General features: G+C 43.5%; 2 long non-coding RNA genes across 2 annotated transcripts; one reads left to right on the forward strand and one right to left on the reverse strand.

The window, feature by feature from the left end:
* The first annotated feature begins 1253 nt into the window (after window positions 1–1253).
* On the forward strand, window positions 1254–10912 carry LOC137476166 (uncharacterized). The gene is made up of 2 exons (XR_011000280.1): window positions 1254–1699; window positions 8750–10912. It is a non-coding gene; the product is annotated as an uncharacterized lncRNA (long non-coding RNA).
* Window positions 10428–14147, reverse strand: LOC137476165 (uncharacterized). The gene is made up of 2 exons (XR_011000279.1): window positions 12275–14147; window positions 10428–10845 (listed from the first exon to the last, which is right to left on the reverse strand). It is a non-coding gene; the product is annotated as an uncharacterized lncRNA (long non-coding RNA).
* Window positions 14148–14196: the final 49 nt, after the last annotated feature.

The raw sequence follows: 14196 nt of genomic DNA on the forward strand, positions 1-14196 counted from the left end.
ATGAGCAGTTCAACCAGACAAAAACATTAGAATATTTTGTACTGCACTAAGACTTAATTTTAAATCCTTGAGTCATTTTGGGCTCACTTGCTGGAAATAAAAAATAAGAGACAAATCAAACCAAAAGAGGAGAGATTTTGGTCAGAAGTTAGGAAGGAATTGTTCCCTATGAGGTGGTGAGGCCCTGGCACAGGTTGCCCAGAGAAGCTGAGGCTGCCTCATCCCTGGAAGTGTCCAAGGCCAGGTTGGAAGGGGCTTGGAGCAGCCTGGGATAGTGGGACATGTCCCTGCCCATGGAAGGAGGTGGGAATGGAATGAGCTTTAAGATCCCATCCAACCCAAAGCAGTCTATGCCTCTATTAGCTATAAACCTGTGCAGCACATCCCTCATTTCTAGGCTGAATTTCTATATTATCCAAAGAATCTAAATCCTCAACCTCCTTCACACAGCTTCTGAGTCAGTAATTAACAACAGCAGTGCCAGCAAGCCTGGAGGGAGGCTGTTCCTAACAAGCAGCAAGCACATTTTAAGTGAACAGTGAAATTTTGGGAGAGCTGTTAGTTCAGATTCTCCTTCTTCATTGGAGTATCAGAAATAGCATCCTTATTTCTGTGTCTCTCACCATTCTCCCCTACTTAGTTTCACCAGCCTAATTGGGATAGGAGCCCTTTTTCCCCTCTGAGTTTCCTCTGCGTGCATCCCATAGATACATTATGTCCATAATAAATCCTGAGCAACAGGGATCCAAGTGTGCTTAATGTCTGCAATCACCCAAGGCAGATTTGCTTTGTTTATTATGGCAACTGATCAGGAAAATCTTCTTTCAAGATAATAACATTACCTCAGAAAGAGCTGAGGCACAATAAATCAAAAAAACCTTGGCTATACAAAGGGGAAAAAAATAGTTGGCATGCTTGGATAAGAGATACAAGCCCAGGTGGGTAACTATTGCACTGAGCATGAGACAAAGCCAGGCTTTCCTGGGAGCAAAATGATGTTTGGCAGGATAGCAACAGAGGAAAAAAAATAACATTTTTCCAGCTTTATTGGCAAAGATTACAAAGGGTCAGATCCATCATGCCTTTGTTAGACCAAGTCCACGGAGACTCTCCTTGACACAACCAGATCTATCAAAAGAGGAAGAAAACACAGTTAGCAGCCAGCACTAAGGGATTCTTGTCAGGTTCCCCCAAATTACTTGGAAAATATCTTTCCTTCAATTCTAGACTTGTCCCTGGGTATTAAACATCTGCTCAATTGTAGAAATACTTGAAAGATTACTGGGAGATAAAACTGAGAATAAAATAAAAGGTTTTCCAAGGCAGGCTGATAACATGTACACGCATCCAGTAAAACAGATCTCCTCCCTGTGGTCTGTGACACAGCAGGGAAGGGACTCGGGTGAAATTTGTCACCTGGACCACGATCCAACTCCTCCCTTGTTCTCTGAGTTCCTTCATACATCTATAATCATCCATGATTTTATGATATACCAGCACAGCAGTCTGCAGAGGCTTCAGCTCTCGGGTGTGTTCACCTATCATACCACCCACACCACAAAAACACAGCTGCTGGCCTAAAACCTCTGCAGATGAAAACCTAGTCCTAAAAAACTCTAAAAAATGTGCAAAAATTTGTGTGGAACTCCATAGGACTGTGTAAAATCTCTTGGATGTTTCTGTGCCTGAGTGGTTCCAGGTCAGCAGCACACCAATAAGCAGAACATCAGTTTCTGCATTCAAAACTGATATTTCAGAGAATTTCCGTGGTGGGATATCTAAGCAATGTAAAATATGGATTAGCACAGAGGGACTGGGCCATGTCACTGGGAAGATGGGATGGCTGCTTGCCCACCAGCCATCCAAACTGGCCCCCCTGAAGGCTGTGGGCACCTGGGGGGGCGGGAGCTCCCAGAGGATGGATGGTTGTTGCTCCCACTGGATCCCAGCTGGGGAAAGCTGGGAGGAAATCAGCCCTGTGTATGGTATTCCCTCGAGGTCCTTCCTCAGAGGGTAAAAAGCTTTTGAAGAGGGATGGTGGGAGGATGAAAAGGTATTTCTGGGCACAGCCCTGACTGCTGAAGGAAACTGCTGGAAGGGAACCCGGTCTCCTGAAGATGTAGGACAGAAATCCCTAGAAACGAGCAATTCTGCTGGCCCAGCCCCAGCAGAATCGCGTCCCGGGCGGCCGCTCCCCGCGCCCCTGAGGGAGCTGATAAAGGCACTTAACGCCGGGCTGGGAAGGCAGGGGACGAAGATGCTGCCGGTGCCCCTCTGCAGGGCGGTGATAATGGGGCACGGCTCTCCGTCGTGCCCCGGCCCCGCGCAGAGGAAGGGGACAGGCGCTGCGGTCAGGGCGAGCCCACCGCCCCTGGGCCGCGCTTATCGGCGTGCCCAGAGGCACCGGCGCCCTCCACGGGGGCGTGTAAAACACCCTGCGGAGCGATAGCAACGGCACCAACCGAGACACAGCCCCTGGAAAGAACGAAAACCAACATTTTCAGCGCTGCTTACTTTATTTCCTGCTCCTTTTTTTTTTTTTTTTTTTAATTTTTCTTTAAAACCTGAAGGCACCTCTGAGGGCATCTCTGTTTTGTCGTACACTCTCCTATCGCACATCACGTTATGTGTCACATATATTTCACACTGACAGGAGGAAAGGGAAGTGTACAAAATGTCCTGAGCTCTGGGAAACCCAAATCCTTGCTCAGCAAGTGCTGATCACATCCACCTCAGCGCCGTGGGAGCTGCAGGGGCTCAGAGCCCACCCCCAAGGCACCCACATGGACATAATACATTAGGGGGAGTTCTAAAAAGGAAAATATGGGTGGGGAAGACAAGGGGAAAATAAAAATGGGAGTATGTGAAGGGACACAGTGGAGAGAAAAGCCAAGGAATATGATGCCATATTTAATAAAGTCCAAAATGTAGCTGGAACACAAAGAAGCCTCATGGTTTGCTGTCACAGGAGTAAGGGAGTGCATCTGCTTTTGTCATCAACCCTGCTTATAGGAACAATAAACAGAAGGACTTTTAAACGGGTTTTAAATACCTAATATATCTACCTATCAATTAAAAAATAGTGTTAATTTTTTTTTCTTGCCCATGTAAGGCATTTGACAATGCCAATGGGTGGGTTTAGACTGGATATTGGGCAGAAATTCTTCCCTATGAGGGTGGTGAGATCCTGGCACAGGTTACCCAGAGAAGCTGTGGATCCCTGGAAATGTTCAAGGCCAGGCTGGATGGGACTTGGAGCAACCTGGGATAGTGGGAGGTGTCCCTGCCCATGGCAGGGATGGAATAAGAAGATTTTTAAGGTCCCTTTGAACCCAAATCCTTCTGTGACTCCATGATCCGGTGACTCCATGGTTGCACGTTAAACATGCAGGATCAGACCCAGCGCATTTTTGTGTATGAAAGACTCCGCAACACTTCGCAAGAACAGACTCATCAGGTTGTGAGGCAGTGCTGAACCCATATTTAGCCAGGATCACAGGGGCACCAGAGCAGTGAATCTGTTAAAAACGAGAAAGCCTGCGGAACACGTACAAAAATAACCCCACTACAAACACTTGTGGGAGTGAGAGGCTCGCAGGTGCCTGGCTGAAGGCAGTCCTTGCCTCAATCCTGGCAAAAGGTGGCTCTGCTGATCAAAATAATTATGGAGGTGAAAGTTTATTGTCAGTACAGAGGGAAAAAAAACTCTGCAAAAATCATAGCCAGCAGATCAGAGCCAATTTTAGAGGGAGTGGTGAGAGAAAAGCAGCGTGGCTTCAGATCAGGATGAAGTTGCATCAATGAGATATGCAGATTTTTACAGTTTATGGGGGGGGGGGGGGGAATAAGGAAGAATGGTGTTTAAAAGTGCTTGTTATTTTCCTTGATGCTATAAAGGCATTTTATTTGGAGGGAGTCATTAGAGAACACAGCAAAAACGATACAGCAATTCAGACAAGCACATTGGGAGGACAAATGTTGAGAACTCCTGCAGTGTTGCAGAAATTGGGAAAAATTAAGCAACTGGTTCAATCCAAGGCTGATATGAAACAAGGAACTAGGAATGTTCCAGCACTTCCATCGAGCACTTCCAATGGACATTAGGGTGGTAAATGAGTGGGACCATGTGACAGGGGAAGATCTAAACTTCACATTATGCAAATGGCATTGCAGAACTGCCAGAGAAATGAGGTAATGTTGGTTCTCTCTGCTAACTGGCAAAATTGCTGCAGTCATCTTGAGGTTTAAAATCTGTTGGGAAGACAGAGAAAGTGTTTCTGCCTTGGAAAGAACAGGGATTTTTGTATAAATATGCCTGGGGTGTTTAATTGCTGCTGAGGAAAAGGAGGAAAGAAGTACAAAGATTTGCTTAGCCAAGGAGCTTAAAACATGAAAGCATCAATGAGCTGAAAGGGAGCACTAACACACTATAGGCTCTCACCAAGTACAGTCTGTACACATCAATTTTATCTTTAAGGGACCTGGGTGAGGGAACAGCAAAGACACTCCTGCACCCACACAGGGCTGAATGGATTCCCCAGCCCCATGGCTGGACCCTCCTGCCGGGAATAGGACTGCCAGGAATTTGTCAAAGCTATAGACAAGGGTGTTATACAACTCCTGTGGCTGCAGGGAAAAAAAAAAAAAAAAAAAAAAAAGAGCCAGGGAAGAAGACATATTAAAGTCTCTGCCTTGGCCAAATTCCAACTCAATTAATTACAATCCTCCTTTTAACATTCCCCCTGAATTTTCAGCAGGATAATACATCCTTCCATGCATGCCCTGTGAGGCCGGAGGAGGCAGAGCTCACCACAGAGCCACTGATGGATACCACAGGTGCTGCACACAGCCTGGGTGTCAGGTCGGGATTGGGGAGGCCCTGGCACACTGGCAAATGGGAAGTGAGAAGGTGATGAAACCATAGAAAACCAGCAGCAATCAGTTTGCTGTAAAACTTCCTGCTGGACAATTTATTTTTTTGGTAAATGTTCTCATGAAACCTCGCTTCTGCCTTCTAGTGGGGAAAAGACAGGAGAGCAGTGCAGGAGTGAGAATTCCTCAAGGGAAAATTTGCTTTGGGTTCCTCAACATCATTATTAACAAGACTCCAGCAGAAATCCTGTGGTTTTTTACTTGTAAGAATGACTGTTGTGTTCACTTCTCACCCTGACTCCACGGATTATAAGGGTACAAACCCCTCTGGAAACTGCACTCCAAAGAGGAAGGACAAAGTGCAGCAGTCACAGCACTTTGATTTTTTAATTCCCTGTGGAGGTCCCAGTAGCGATCTTAGGGTTACAGAATGGTTTGGCTTGAAGGGATCTTCAAGAACATCTTGTTCCAGCCTCCTGCCCTGGGCAGGGACATCTCCCACTGTTCCAGCCTCCAAGCCCTGTCCAGCCTGGTCTTGGACACTTCCAGGGATGGGGCAACCACAGCTTCTCTGGGCATCTTGCTCTGGTTTTAGCCAAAACTCTTCATAGGATGATGAATTTTACAAATAATTAAAATTTTTTTCAGCACTGAGTTAATAAAATGGCACTGCTTACTCATCCTTGGAATATGCAATCCAGACCTTCTCCCAAGAAAACTGAAACAAAAACTACACCTTTGTCTAACACTTCCAAGATTATTTTTTCCTAACAGCCATCTCTGACGCGCAGTTGGCACATTAGGGATGGATACACTGGGTGGGAATAATCACGGAAAAACGCCAAATAATCGAGGATTGCCTCCTTTCCTTCGTCACACTCTTCATCACCAGCAGAAGCCAGAACTGAGACATCTCCCTGTACGTCCTTCAAACCACCGTGACTGTCCCGTGGTGTCCCTCAGATAAATCCTGGAGCTCAAGGAATGAGCTGAAAATGGAGCTTTAAAGCAGTTCTTGAACGCTCTCTAGTGGTTAAAGAGCAACTGCTGCTAATGGCACCTTCCATCACCTTCTCAATTTTAATCAATAAATCACTCGCTGTGACTCATGCCTCTCAGAGATAAAAAGATTTTTAAATTAAGGTTATAATTATTGTTGTAATTATAATAAGATTTTATTACAATTTATTCTTAGGCACTGGAGTGGTTTTTCACTATGCAAAGTGAAGAGAGAGTTTAACATCACTCCTGTGCATCAAAATAACATTTACCTTTTTGACTAATCAACAATTTTTATCGAAACTGTGTGATTGCCCACTGAAAATTCTTTCCACCCACAACTATGAATATTTCCCTGCCTATTTTCCCACCTATTTCAGGATTCCTGATTTCCAGAGTGGCCACTCAAGTTCTTCACTGAAGCTTCGAATGTATGTCACAGAAAAATGCTAATTTTTCATTTCACAGCAGAAAACAAAGTTGAGAAAGAACTGGGTGACCCAGTTATGGAAATCTGGCAGCTCTCAGACCAAAGGACAGATTAAAGCAAGGAACATGCCACAGACAGCAATGACAAAATCTTGGTGTTGGCTTGGAATAATTAATAGATCACAGGCCCGTGTCCACGGGAATATTTGCATGGAGCACTATTTACATAACTTTTCACAGTTTAATTGCAACCTGTCCAGCAAAAACAAACACCTTGCTTCACAGACGCATGTTATTTGAATGTTTGCTTTTATTTTTGTCTGCTATCTGCTTATTTGAAGACTGTGCCTTCTTGTTTGCCTGCCTTCCTCCTCGCAGCTTCTTCCTTCATCATCATCAGGCTGCTTTCCAAGTAGATTGGGAAATCACTCCTGTAACAATCCTTCACAAAAAATCCTGGGTCTGTGAGGATTGCATCCCCAATATTTATTCCAAATCCCACATTTTTCAGCTCTTCAGGGCCACCAAGCCCTCTTGTCCTCAAACAGATGTGGAGAATAAAACAAAGCTCAGTGATGGCTCTGTGAGCAGCTGATGCAAAGCAGCTCCCAGTCTTCCTGTTTGCCAGGAAAACTTTCTGCTAGCCAGCAAATTGCACTCCCTGCTAATTTTTCATGCATTTCCCAGCCTGATGACAATTTCTCGCTTATTAAGTCATTAAAATATGGTGTCATTAATTTTACTTTCCAATTAGATAATTGTTCTGCCATTGCAATTCTCAGAGTGTAACGTGTTATTACTGCAATGTTTTAGTTACTAATGCCAGTGAATAAAAATTACACGTTGTTTTGTTTGGGTTTTTTTTTTAACTTTAAATCTTTCATTGCTCCTCAGCAAGGTGTGCTCCAGCTTCTTCAGGGAGAGCTGTTCCCAAATTTCTCATTTCCTCTGTTTCAGCAGGGTCTTACCCTGTGTGTGTTTGCAGATAGCTGGTGAATAATTCTAGAGCTCCTGAAACACATTTAAGATCCATTCATCACTGGGGTGCTGGGGAATAGCCCAGCTGGACTTGAAGAGGTTGGACTTGAAGAAGTTGGCCTTCAAGTAAAAAAAAAAAAATTGAAGCACAGGTAAAAAATTAGGAATAAATCTGAATTTATGTAGGTGATCCCCTCACATTATTTTTATGGCTTGGGGGGTTGTGCTTTGTTTGGCCTTTTTTTTTGGTCTGTTTGGGGCTTTCTTCATGCTGAAGCATTTGCAATTCTTAGGTGGACGTTTTCTGGAAGAATTCTTTAGTTCAGCTTCCTTGGGATGGATATGGCCCTGAGGAACACACAAATTTGTTTCTCTGAGAGAGCTGAGCACACAGGAAGGAGAAGGGCAGCAGTGCCAGTGGGCACTCCTGGAGCCAGCACATGTGGAAAGGCAGCTGTCACACCAACAGATTTGGAAACATTTGTCTAAAGCAATCATTAATTCTTTAGCATTGGGTCTGGGATCAGTCTTCCTCAAAATAGCCCAGCTGAGCCTCCAGTACTCCAGTACTGGAGTGTGAGAATTGCTAGCCCTTCCTTGCTCTCCTCTGGGCTGGAAGTCTTTTATCCTGCAGGGGTAAAGGCTTTCTGCATTCCTCGTGCCAGTGTTTATTGTGAGATGTAATTCTGTTCACTGTGGGGAAATGACATCTCTGTTGTCACTTCATCTCCTAAACAGGCTGATGGGTAGGCTCTACCAACTCTCAGACAGGCAGAAAAATACTCACATACAGTCAATGTATTATCAACCTTAAAATGCACCTGACTTACAGAAGAAATCCTCAGAACCTCTGAAAGACAGGAGATTTGGGCTTAAATATGATGGGAAGAAAATGGTAAAACATCCTGGGATTTTCTTCTCTTTTGCTCCGTGGTTACATTACAAAGATGGTGCAGTGGAACTGGAAGGTACAGCCTGTACCTGCCCCTTGTTAAGGGGTGTTTACTTCCAGCTCTTTCAGCCATGCTCGCTAAGAACACTTTTATTCTCCACACCAAGGAGATTTTGCAGAAGAGGTTTTAAGTATTTCCTGTCCCTTTCTGACCTGGCAAAGAGATATTGGGCTGAGAACTGTAAATTATATAATACAGCCTGAGCTAAGCAGGTCACTACAAATAAGCACAGGACTCAGACTGCAGAGAGGCATCCCTTGCCTCAGCTGTTTCTGGGAGAAACTTTGCTATTTTAAAGTACTTACTAAGAGTTTTTCAACTGAGAAATAAAATGAAAGCAACAAGTTGATGTGGCCACCTGCAAATTAAGCTGTGTACTTGGGTCTTCCTAAATTAAATTAGAGATGCTCTACCTTTATTCATTGAACATCCCAAGTGACTGGGGAAAAAAGGAGGTAACAGGCAATATGAATTTGCCACAACAAAACTGCACCAGGCTATTTCATTTCCTTCCAGAGATGGACAGAGGAGAAGCAGAGAAAAATCAGAGGAAGATCTCCTAAGGTTTCTGCTACTCTTTCCCACAACTCAGAAGCAGCCTAAGAAATCATGACCCAAATGAAAATCACAGTAAAGTGGGTGCAAAGCCAGTCTACATAAAGAATAATTTCCAGTCATCCCCTGTCAAAAGGAACGGAGGTATCAAGAGAGGAATTTGTCCTATATCAGCACTATGGGTTCCCTAAAATAGCCAGTCATCCTTCACCTTCAGTTACTTCCAGTTTCACTCCTCCTTTACCTTTCTTATGTACGTGATGTGCAGGAAAATCCTGAGGTGCGCCTTGGAGAGTGTAAGGTTTGATTGGCAATTTTCAGGTCTTGTGAGCATGAATAAATTACGAATATATTTAGCAAAACCCATTGCTTTTCTAATGACTGTGCATGACCAAATCAGCTGAAGAGATGAAGGGCTCAGACACAAATTTCCCGGGGGGGTGGGTAAGAGGGCAGACATTGGATCTGCTCATTTGTCAAGAACTATTTGGACTCCTCCATTCATAGAAAGAACCATAGAAATAAAGATAAAATTATTGTATCCATAGAAATAAAGGTAAAAAACTGGTATTAGACACATCATGAGCCCCATGTTACCCATTCCATCTACAGTAAAACCTGGCCCTTGGCAACATCTTTGCCTTTCAATTATTGATTTTCATGATATATTTCAGCACTGGGTTGAATATCCTTTCAGTAAGAGCCTTTTTTTTACTCCATAGTTACACAGCACATCTCTTTGAGGAAAAAAAAAAGTGAAAAACAAGTAATAGTTTCTGAGGTGATTACAAGTTTGGGATGACAACCTCTGTAGATATCCTCCAGAATTAAAGATCTAAGACAGTCAGACTATGATCAGCCTAAATTTGACTTACAGCCTCATGATACTCTCCTTTAAATGGCTGTGATACACTAAAGTGGATGAAAAAAAAAACAAAAACCCAAATTGAACAGAAGATTGTTATTTAAGAGGATGCTTTGGTTGGGGCTGTAGCATTTGTCACAATATTTTCCTTAGAAGTAAGGAAATAAAGATAGAATTACTTGATCTAATTTACAAATACAAAAAGATGACTGAAAGAGTAAATTAGAGGGAGGACAGGCATAAACATCCTGGAGAGTGTGGTAAGCTGGGCCCATCCAAATTAGCTAAGTCAGGCAAATATAAAGCCCTGGGCAGTTTTGGGCTGCTTTTCGGAGCTCCCTTGGCATGTGTGACCAGCATCCTCCCTTCCTGTGCCAGGGCTTTGTCCATAAACTGAGGCTTGATCTGCTTTGCATGAATTTAAAGTGGAGCAAAGGAGTGTCCCAGCCTGGTTCTGCAGCTGGAGGCTTCAGTAAACAATCGCTTCATGGAAGGGAAGAAGAACCAAACAAATACCTTTTGTAAGGATTTCCCATCCATGCCTGTGTAGGGAAATCTATCATTTAGTAGCATTTAATCAATTTTTCGCTGCATTGGATTGGAATTATGTTAGTTTTGACTAATCATACCATTAGACTTCATTTAATCTTCTTTGAACTCAAATACCTTCTGAATTTTTTATTGACTTGTCTCCCAAAATACCAGTGTTTAACATTTCTGATAAAAACCTTGTATTTTAATCTTATTCAGACAAAAAGCATACACTGAGCTTTCAATCCTTATTCAGAGAAGTTTATTTTGTCTGGGTCTCATTTTATTATGAAAGTTAGTCAGCCTGTGGGCTTAGATAGAATAGGAATTTCTTTCCTTTGAGAAAATTCCTGTGGAAAAAGGAAACCTAAATAAAAACAAAGCGATACCTTTCTAAAACAGCCTGATAAGCAGGAGGAGCCCCAGCTTTTGAAATGTGCAGACTGGGCCCCCCTCAAAACCTAACAACCATAATCCCTGTGTAACAAATCCGGGAACTGGAAACTGAGGTTGGTCCTTTCCATTTTCTGTGCTCCAGAGGTGGAATGGGATCTGCTTTTCAATTTAGGCTGTGGTTATCTCTAGAACCCAACAGAACACTGGCGATGCTGAAATCCCATAACATTCCATGAGCTCAGGCAGGGAACTACTTGATGAATAGACCTGTGATAACATGCAGGAAGGAAATTTCATTTTAGTCTTATAGAGCCTGTTTAAAACAAAACCAAAACCAAAACAAAAAACAAAGAAAGAAACAAAAACAACCAAAAAAAAACCAAAAAAAAAAAAACAAAACCAAAAAAAACCAAAACAACCCAGCATAGAAAAATTGGAGGTTATTAATTATGTTAATTTAATTATATAGCTCAGGATAATTCTGAGTATGACCAGGGAGTAGATGTGGTGATTAAGGAGGGAGCGCTGAGTGGGCCAGAGTTCCTGGTTTGGGGAAGTTGGGAACAGATCAGCAGGGTGGGAAAGCTGGTGAGCTTTGGACAAGTGGGGAACCAGAAGATGGAAGGATATACGGATGCGATGCCAGGTTTGGGATGTCAGGAGCACATCTCTGCGAGCTTTGATTACCTTTAGGAATGGTCAGAGCCTGGCAGAGCTGCAGGGAGACACAGCTCATCTTTGGGGCTCACAAGGAGCTAACCTGGTGCTGGTTTTCTTAGTTTTTACAGAGACGGGGCAACTGAGAGGCATTTGAAAGATTTTATTCCATTACCAGTCTCGATGAATAGTGAGACAAAAGAGATGTAAAAACCCTATTCTGTCAGAAGCTAACCTATTTTTTGGTTACAATACTTTATAAATGTTTTCCAGCTTTTTCGTTTTTGCCACACAATGTTGCCATTACTTCTAACACTAATCACCTCTATTTGTTCTCTACACGGTCTTGCTACAATGCATCTTTCACAGTTCTAATTCTCTAAAATACCGAGTCTTTTTGTAAGGCTACATTTTGAAACTTGTTGAAACTTCGTTTCAGTTTAATTTCTCTCTTAACAATGTCATCTCTATTCTATGGCTGTCTTAGCACACAATCTTAGTGTTTGCATACACGTGTATAAGACTGTGTGAGTTTTCTGTCAGGTTTTGAGAATTCTTCAACAATCTATTTCCCACAACCTGGCATATTGCTTTTGCTTAGAAATAGTTTTTAGGGCATTGGGTGAGGGGAAAAAAGCTGTACTTTTTCCTTTTTTCTTTTCAGCTTGGATATAGGACAAGGGGGTAGAGGACTGGTACTACTTCCCCGTAGGATTTTCCCCACAGGGAGAGGCAAGGTTTGGCTTGGTCAAAAGTCCCCGAGCAAAGGGGAGCAAAGAGGGCAAAAGGGAAGAAATCTGGAATGGGAAGGGCTGGGAATGTGACTTCCCTCATCTTGAGCAGTTCTGTGTTCTAAAGGTTCACATTTGTGGAAGTGCTTCTGCTGGAGGGACTTTCTCTCCTCTCAGGCCTTTCCCTGGGGACTGAACAAACGTGACTCCAAACCCAGCAGCTCCAGAGATGCCCTTCATTTTACAAAGCTCCCAAACACGAAATGTGGGGACACTTATCTCTGAGAAATGGAAATGCTGAGACCCACATGCTGATTACAAGCTCATCATGCTGGAAGCTGCCAGGATGGAGTTTACCCACAGCTCAGCAACACCTCCTCCAAGCAAAGGTCTCAGTCCTTACTGGGAATTCTGCAGGGTTTTCCTCTGCCAGGCGCTGGTGATCAGTACTGTGGCACGGAAGGATGAGGAATTTGTGGTCACCGTTTCTACAGGAATGGTGGGAAAGGGGTAGATCAATAACTCACAGCAAGACCTGCCTGAAATGATGAGCACATCGAGTAGTAAGAAATATTTCAGGAGCTGAGATTGACTGTGATCTCATGCAATAACTGCTCTCAAGAGCAGCCTTTTAACTTCCTTTATTTCTGAGACCAGGAACATTTGCTACCTCATGTTTCACTTCTCCATGAAGAATAAACACCTCAGAAGGTTTTGAGTACAAACTCTGTCAGAGCTTGGGTGAAAAATTTGCCTAAGCTGTGCCCAGAACTTACGGACAATTGCAATGACAATGTGAGGAAAAAGGAGAATTGAATAGGAATGGATGAGACAATTCCATATTATTTTAAACCATTGTATTTTGTGGTCAAAAAACCTCAAGTGCTTCACAGAAAAACTGTGAAACTGTTGACAGAAAAACTGCATTTTGCTTGAGGAAAAAAGGTCATCTCAACCCCCATGTATGGGGCTTGGAGAAGTAAATCCATAGAAATTAAATCTTGTAAATACAATGGAATTAAGAAAATACCGTGGTATTACCAAAATCTTTTTGTTGAACAGTGAAAAGGACTTTCAGTAATTGAAGATTTTGTTTTATACCTCATTTATTCAACTGAAATAATTAGGATGGATGATTTATTACATGTTCCATAACCTGTTATGCAAAATGAAGTGATTTGTAAAGCAAATATCTAAATACAAAATGACAAAGCATTGAGCTGTTCCAGAAAATGCAGAGATACATGGAAAGCAGAAGCATAAGGAGCAATATTTACAGATGGAATGGAGGGGGGAAATCTGCCCGTCGAGTAACCAGTTTCTTGCTGGATTATCAGCTTGAATTAATTCCTGGGGAGCAAGAACCAGGATGGAAACAAGGGCGAGGATTTGGTGAGGAAGGGCCATGAGACATCTCCCTTCTGGAGATGGGAAGCATCACGTTGGCCCAGTTGTTCAAGGAACTGGGCTTTTTCCTTTTTTTCAATGTCATTGATTGCATGGGTCCACGAATAAAGAGATCAAAGGAAAAAAACCCAACACTTTAAAAAATAACGGTACAAATACAGTCTTAAATTGTGTATTATAACCAAAATTTTCAATGTCCATGTGCAAATACAGTGACCTGGATTTTCAGGGCTTTCTATTCCCAAAGTCTTGCAGCCATTAATTTCAGGACAACTCATTAATACCAAATCCTTTCCCATTTAGCTCCCCGCCTTATAAAGGCAGGGGCGTTTCATTTTCCAGCTGTGCCCCACGAAGCAGCTGGAGCACCCATCCCAAAATTCCCTTTGCCTCACAGAAACCCCGATGTTGCATTTTATTTATTAACACTGAAATAATTAATATTGAAATAATAAATTGCTAGCATAGAAGTAAAGGTTTACTGAGTGGCGGCAGCTTTTGGTGACTGGAGCGTGGAGGACTAAAATCAAACACGTTACGCGGGGATCGTAGGGATACACAGGGATATATCTGGAGACGCCAATCCCAGCCTGACAGATCGATGGAGCAACTGTTCCCGGCGACTGCGCTGCGGCTCTTGGGGCTCAGTGACAGCCGTGAGGCTCCTGCACGGTTCGGGGGCTGGCCGCAGGGCACGGAAGGCGTCCGGAGCCCGTCAGCGCCGGGAGCGGGGCCGGGCCGGGCCGGGCCGGGCGGCGCTGAGGGACGCCCCGCTATTGTGTCTGGCGCTGAGCCGCCCGCCGCGCGCCTGCAGGACCCGCCG

Source organism: Anomalospiza imberbis, chromosome 6 (genome assembly GCF_031753505.1).
Source record: "Anomalospiza imberbis isolate Cuckoo-Finch-1a 21T00152 chromosome 6, ASM3175350v1, whole genome shotgun sequence".
NCBI lineage: Eukaryota > Metazoa > Chordata > Aves > Passeriformes > Viduidae > Anomalospiza > Anomalospiza imberbis.